Genomic DNA, 7,797 nt, shown 5'->3' with positions numbered 1-7,797 from the left:
GATATCAAGAGTTTAATTAATGATTTAATAAATTTGATGACTTAATTAAGTTTAGAATTAGTTTAATTAATGAAATTAGGAGTTTAATTGAAGAAATATCAAAGTTTGGCAATGATTAGAGGTAAATTTGAAAGAAATTAGACATCAGGGACCGTTTTGTAAACGGCGTGTCTACTTACAATTTACCCAGGGTTCTGATTAAAACAATTCCGAAACATCAAGGACCAAACTGGAACTGTCCATCCCAGCCGAGGAAACGACGTCGTCCCAGGGAGGACTGTTCATCCTCTTCCTCCCGGGAACACGGTCATTCCAGCCGAAGAAGGCAACGAAAAAATGCCCAGGCAATATCGAATTCTCACAAAAAACAGAGCCATTTCAATGCCCAGATTGTTGCAGTTTCCTTCGCCTCCATGACTCTCCGTTTAGGCAGGAAATTTGGCCCCCAACAATCCGATAACGGCAGGACTGTTGGTGTTGTTATTTCACCAAAATTGTGCCTAAAACAGGATCAACATCCACAGGAAGATAAGGACGGGGCTCTATAAATACCAGCAGAGGGAATGAACTCTTGGGAAAAAAAAAAAACAGAAGAACAGAGAGAACAAACGAGAGAGAGAGAGAGAGACAACACAAAGACAAGAGAAGAAGAAACAGAGGGGAGGAAAACAAAAGGCAGAAGGAGGAACCCCAGTTCCCCAGCAACGAGCGTCACCAACCTCGTCTCCAAGCGCAGCAGTAATTTAATTAACCAAGCACTGTGGAAACCGGGTTACTGGTCTGAATCAGTAACGGGGAAGGGCTGGCTGGATCCAGCACAACCTGTATGACTCGGCTCGATCCAATCCAATATTAAAGAAAAGTTGGTAGGATTTGGGCTTCAGGCCATCCAGCTCAAATTATTTTTGCTAAAAGTGTGTTAGGCAAAATACACCTTTATATCTTATCTATGTATTTTATTTTCATTTTATTTTTTATATTTAGTCACACTAGCCACTTTTCGATATTAGAATATTTTAAAAATATTTGGGGATCTTCGTGGATTTATTTGTGGGCTTTTTGTGATTTTTTTTTCTTCTTCGCGTTTTGTATTTTTTTCTACTATGTGCTCAATATGTGGACCGTTATGGTTAAATGCAAATCTTTTGTGCAATGCTTTTTTTTTTATTATTATTTTCTAGAAAGAGTAAACAAAAAAAAGGTAAATAAAAAAGAAAAAAGGCATAGAAAAGATGTTTCTTTTTCATTAAAAATTTAAAATTTTACAAATTTATTCAGTGATGCTAAAGCAAGGAATATCACATTTTTTTGAGGTAGTGCAATATTTACAAACACTAGAGTTAGAAATATTCATAAGTATTGTTCACTGATGCTAGAGTCAGGAACATGATAGGAAGAACAAAAAAGAAGAGGAGAACAAATTCTTAGCAATTTTAGACAAAACCAGCAATGCAGTCTGCTTCAGGTTCGATGCTTATGGGTAATAACATCTTTCTTTTTGTGTAACCAGTCTCGTACCATTGAATCCGTGTTGACCAGTTAGGGTTCCTAGTGACCATAATATTAAGTGGCGACTACTTGAACTAGACATTTTTCTTCAAAGAACAAAATGTCAAATATTTGTTTTTTTTTCCAATCAAGAAATTTTTAATCGGTCGTTGTAATATCCAGATGTGACAGACCTTTTAAGGATGATCAATAAGCATGCGAGAGACCTTTTGAGACTATATAGTAACCTACCCCCATGATACACTTAACAACTAGAAACGATCTACTAGGTTATACCATATGTAATCTCATTATGGAAGGCCACCTTGAAATGACCAAGATTGAAATTGCTTTTGATAATTTTTCATTTTTGATAAATTTTCAACCTGGGCAGGCTGCCTATCAGAATTAGGCCACCCGAAAAATCTCTGTATTTTTCCACCACCTTTCATTTTTCATCCCTAAAATAGTGTGTTTTCTAACCCTACCTCTTTTCGGGCGCGCCTTTGAGCCATCGACCATCTAAGGTAGCGCGTTTCCTAACCCTATGTCATTTCTTTTTCATTTGGTCTTTATGAGAGATCTGGCTGATCATCCATTGGTTTCGAGTGTGCCTTCGAGCCCTCGACCATCTAAGGTAACGTGTTTTCTAATCCTACTTCATTTCGAGTGCGCCTTCAAGCCCTCGACCATCTAAGGTAGTGTGTTTCCTAATCTTACCTTCTTTCGAGTGCACCTTTGAGCCCTCACTTTCTTTCAAGTGCACTTTGAGCTCTCATCTCCCCTTCGAGTGCTCCTTTGAGCTCCCATCTCGAGGATAATGCACCAATGAGACCCCTTCTTTGTATTTTTCTACTTGGATATGTCACCCATTATAACGAGACTCTTTCTTTATATTTGTCCATTTAGATAGGTCACCTATTAAAATGAGACCCTTTTTTTTGTATTTTTTTTTTAAAATGAAATCTCTCTTTGTATTTTTCACCATCGAGCTGATCGTCTGGAACAATGAGACCACTTGCGAGGTTTCTCGCATTTTAGCATCGGGCAGGTCGCCTGGAAAAAATGAGACCACTCACTAAATCCTTCGCGTTTCTTCTTTCTATCGGGCAGGTCGCCTGGAATAGTTAGACCACTAACGAAACCCTTTTCGTGTTTTATTCTATATCGGGCAGGTCGTTTGGGATAATTAGACCACTTACAAAATCCTTCGTGTTTCTCCTTCCTATTATGCAGGTCGCCTAAAACAATTAGACAACTCGTGAAACTCTTTTTGCATTTTATTCTTCATCGGGTAGGTCGCTTGAAACAATTAGACCACTCGCAAAATCCTTCACGTTTCTCCTTTCTATCAGGCAGGTCGCATGGAACAATCAAACCACTCGCAAAAGAGGGAAACAAGGGGCAAGAAAAAATAGAGTTAAACAGGAGGGAAGAAAACATAGAGAGTTAAACCCAGCTTTATCTTCGTTCCAGAACTCAAGCAGAATAGGCAAACCAAAAATAAAAAAAGTCGAAAAGACACTAAAGGCAGGGAATATTGGGTAGTCGTTAAACTATGACCATCCATTCCGCTTGTTCACCTCCAAAATTATCTCAAGACAAGGTAAGAGTTCATCCCCTTGTTTGTTTCCTTTTAAATCTTCTTCACCTTTAAGTACTGTGTGAAGGAAATTAATTACCTTCGCACTGTACCATGCATGCGTGAACAAGTTCACGCGTGCTTCACCCTGCTACGTCACTAGCTTGGGCCAATGACGAGGCCGCATTGGCTGGGTTCCGCTCAGCCCACTTTGGTTGAGCCGAACCCAGCCCAGTAAAAAAATAATAAATAAAAATGCAGGGGTCGGATCTGGGTTTTAGGCTTAGCCGGCCCAAATTATGTTTACTAAGGATGTGTTTAGCAAAACACACAATTATGCCTTGACCATAATTTTTATGCCCATTTAGTTTGATATTTGGCCAAACAAGCACCTTTTTTATATTAGAAAATTTCAAAAATATTTGGGAATCTTCGTTGATTTATTTGTGAGCCCCTCGCTTGTCTTTTTTCCTTTGTGTTTTGTATTTTTTTTTTCTATGTGCTCAATTTATGGACTGTTACTGCTAAATGCAAATCTGTTGTGCAATGTTTTTTTTTTCCGTTTAAAAGGGCAAATAATAATAAAGTATAAACAAAAAGAAAATGGCATTTGAACAATTTTTCTTTAAGTTCATTTTTTTTTGTGAAATTATACACTGATGCCAAAGTCAGGAATATCATAATTTTTTGGGTTTGTGCAATATTTACTAACATCAAAGTTGGAAATATTTGTATGAACTGTTCACTGACACCAGAGTCAGGAACATGATGGGAAGAATAAAAAAAATAAGGGAGAAAAAGCAAAGGAACATTTTCTTAGTAATTTTAGACAAAACCAACAATGTAGTCTGTCTTAGGTAGGACGCTAAAGGGGTGATGACATCTTCCCTTTCAAGTAACTAATCTCGTATCATTAGAATCTCTATTGACTAGTTAGGGTTTCTAGTGACCATAATACTAGGTGGTGACTTCTCAAACTAGACATTTTTCTTCAAAGAACAAGATGTCAAATATTTGTTCTTTTTTCCAATCAAGAAATTTTTAATCGGTCGCCGCAATATCCAGGTGTGACAGACCTTTCAAGGATGATTATTAAGCATGCGAGAAACCCTTTGAAACTATATAGTAACCTACCCCCGTGATACATTTAACAACTAGAATCGACTTGCTAGGTTATACTATGTGTAATCTCATTATGGCTAGCCCAACATGCGACATCTTGAAATTCAAGATCATTGGGTGCAAATAGTCGTCATATAGGATACAAGAGTCTGAGTTGTTACAGTTGATAAAAGGGGACTGACTTAAATTGAAAGCTGAAAGGTTTATCAAAAACTCAAATTTAAGCAAGACTGGACAAGGATCCCCTCATTAGCATGATGACAACATTAAGTCCCTAAAGTCCATGAATAAACGGCCATTGTCATCCCGTGAAGGGCGAGTCTATATTGAATTTGCATTTCCTTGTTGATACCATCATCACTCATACATGATTGCATAATTTTCATTTACTAGTCTAAAATATAGGTTCCTTATTGAAATGCACCTATAACACTCGACTGCGAAAAAGACAAATGAAAAATTAAGAAATAGCCTAGTTGGAGGCCTAACACCGAAAAGAGTTGGAAAGTCTTAGATAAGAAGTCGCAAGGCTTACTAGTCTACTTGAATAAACCTTGGGATCTAAACATGGAGAAGCAAAAATTACGGTTCAGTCTGAACCTTTGCTCGTAAATCCATAGAATCTGGAGGGAAATGAGGTGTTATTTGAATCTCAACAGGATATGTATTTCCAATTTGTTGAACCAGCATATCCCGTTAGAATGTCATTTACCATTAACTTTACAGTGAAGAAATCTCAAAAGAACAAGATGGTAAAAAAAGATGGCCTAAACAAATTCGTTATCTTATAGCAAAGAATGAGGGCATTCAAGGGAACTAGCCTACATGACCATATAAAGGTTATTGAGATGTGTTTGGTGCCAAACGTGATCATTCCTGAAAATTTTAGAATGCATGAATTCTTCAAATATACAAGAACTTATTGTCATGTAACTCATCTTAAGGCATACTACAACAAAATAGTTGAGGTGGTCTATGATGAAAAATTATTGATTCACTCCTTTCAAAAAAAGCTTGAGTGACGTTGTCCTTACTTTGTATATGCGGTTGGATAATACCAAGGTATAAAAGTAGAAGGACTTCATTGATGCCTTCATTAGGCAATATAAGTTCAATATGGATGTGGGCCATGATAGTTCAAGCTTGTAAGCTACAAAAAAGGACAATAAGGAGTCCATAAGAAAATACACCTAAAGGTGATGTGAGGTAGCTGTACAGGTTAATCCTTCTTTGTTGAAAAAAAAATATGATCAATTTATTTGCCAACACTTTCAAGACCATATACTTTGAATACGTAATTAGAAGCTTTGCACAATATTTTTCTGACTTGGTTGTCATAGCTGAGAGAATTGAACAAGTCATCCGGTTAGGAAGGATTGCTGACTTAACTGATGAGAAAAATTTCACTTGAAAAAAGAAAGAAACTACCAAAACAAAGACATTTAGAAATCAATCATCTTGAAGGCGAAGCTATTGTGTTATTAGGCCAAGACTAGTCTACGCATGACCTCAACTACCTATTGGAAAAGGTGCTCTTGTCAAGGAATTCATAAGAGAGGGACGGTTAAAAGATTCTAGAAATTTCAATCAATAATTGCTAAGTGTTTAGCCTTTTTATGTGTTACCTTGCTAGTAATCATAGCCCAAAATGTTAGTATAAGGTCTTTGTTGTTAAGCCTCCTTTCTAAAAATTCAATGAAATAATGAGTTGTCTTTCAATTGTGTTTTTTTTCCTTTGATTTATAGCCAAAAATCCTGAAAGGGGTTCCCTCTAAGAGCCCACGAATACACTTTTAAAGCCTCGTATGATCTCATAGACGTGATTCATTTCTTTTACCAAAATCTTTCCCCCCATTGAAGTTTTGAAAAATTGAACTTGCATTTTAATTTAAAAAATGATTTGATGTTTATTTAAAATCATATTTTTGACATTCTACTTGTAGAATGACACATGAATCAAGCAACTCTTTCATGAAGGTGACTAAACTCTAAACCAAAATACACGAATAGAAAATGAATTATCACCCTCACATCATGGCTCTTATGCCATGTGTTTTGAATGTATGCATAATGGTATGTAGTAGACTTGTTTTTCATAGACTCATGAAATGCATTTCTTTGTGAAAGTCTAAACTATCACACTAGACAAGGTCAAAGTTTATTGATCTTAATAGGTTGTGCTTAAAATGAGGAAATGTCATCTTTGTTATTCCTTGCACATTCTAAAATGAATATATCTCTTATGGTTCCATTTTGAGCCTGAATAAATTTTCTTTCATGAAAACCTCGACTAGGATCACACCTCACACTAGGGACAAGTGAAAATTTCAATGAAAAAAAACAAGTAGAAAAGTCGTGAGAAAGCCAAAAAGGCAAAAGAGCCCATGAAACTCAAATGCTAGGAGGTATGCCCAAATCACAAGAAAAAATGATGGCTGAAATAAAGTGAGTATGTCCTAGCCAAAACAACAAAAAAGGGCAAACGAAAGAAGAGCAGCAAAAAAAATGAAAGATACAAAGAATCGAACTGCTGATAGTGATCCTTAGTCTTTGAAACCTTAAAACACTCTTTGAGCCTTATAAATCCTTTTATTTTATGGTCAAAAACCACAACTTACATTACGTACCTATAAAAGTTTATTCTAATCAAGCAAGCAAACAACCTGGAACAATAAACGATGCTCTCAAAATACAAAGAGTATTTTTCATAAGATTTATGTCATTGAGAACAAACTACTCATTATTATTCATGTTGATAAAATGATTGTTCAAAAAGAAACAAATTTTTCCAAAAAAAAACCTAAAGCTTTTTCTTGAGCCCTTCACTTTGAAACCCACAAAAGCAGAAGGTCACCTCATGATGTACTTTCAGTGACAGTAATGTCGTCAACACAAGAGAAAATCATCTCATTTTCAAGAAATAACGAGGGAGTTGCAAGATTTCAAAAGCAAATTATTTTAAACTCACATTGAAATAATTTTTGTTTTCAAAATGCAAGATTTCAAGATTCATTCTAGACAAATATCCCTTCATCAAAATCGAAAATGAGAGAAATGAGAAAATGGTTGCTTGAAACCATTATTTATCTGAGTCGCTCATAGAGCACACTTAGGGGCGATGGCCAATACAAATAGGAAATGACCAATACAAGGGGGCAACATTGTGTTTAGAAAGAAATTTGATCCCTTCTAGATAACTATGAAAAAGGGAACATTTCCTACAATAAGACAAGGGGGCATTTTGATTCACAAAGGCCAGCTTCATCCTTTCAACAAGTTATACTAAATGTTCTTAGCAGTACGACGGGGAGTGATGAATGATCCTCCTAAATTATTCAACGAGACAGAAAATCTCTAATAAGCAAAGGGGTCATGATGGGCACCATTAAGGCTGAGTTGGGTAAATAAATCTTAAAAAAAAACTTATATGAGCTAACTCAAGTGGGCTAGAAGCCAAACAACGAAGATGACCCAAATCAAAGATAGCAAGTCGTCACCAATCAAACAACAAGAAGATTGATAAGAAAGGGGGACCTATATTTCAAAGCAGGTAAAGATGCATGTATATCATTTAAACTTTAAAACATTTAAAAATGCGTTTTGCA

Source organism: Populus nigra, chromosome 11 (assembly GCF_951802175.1).
Source record: "Populus nigra chromosome 11, ddPopNigr1.1, whole genome shotgun sequence".
NCBI lineage: Eukaryota > Viridiplantae > Streptophyta > Magnoliopsida > Malpighiales > Salicaceae > Populus > Populus nigra.
The sequence above is the reverse complement of the archived record's forward strand: the minus strand, read 5'-3'. Positions refer to the sequence as shown.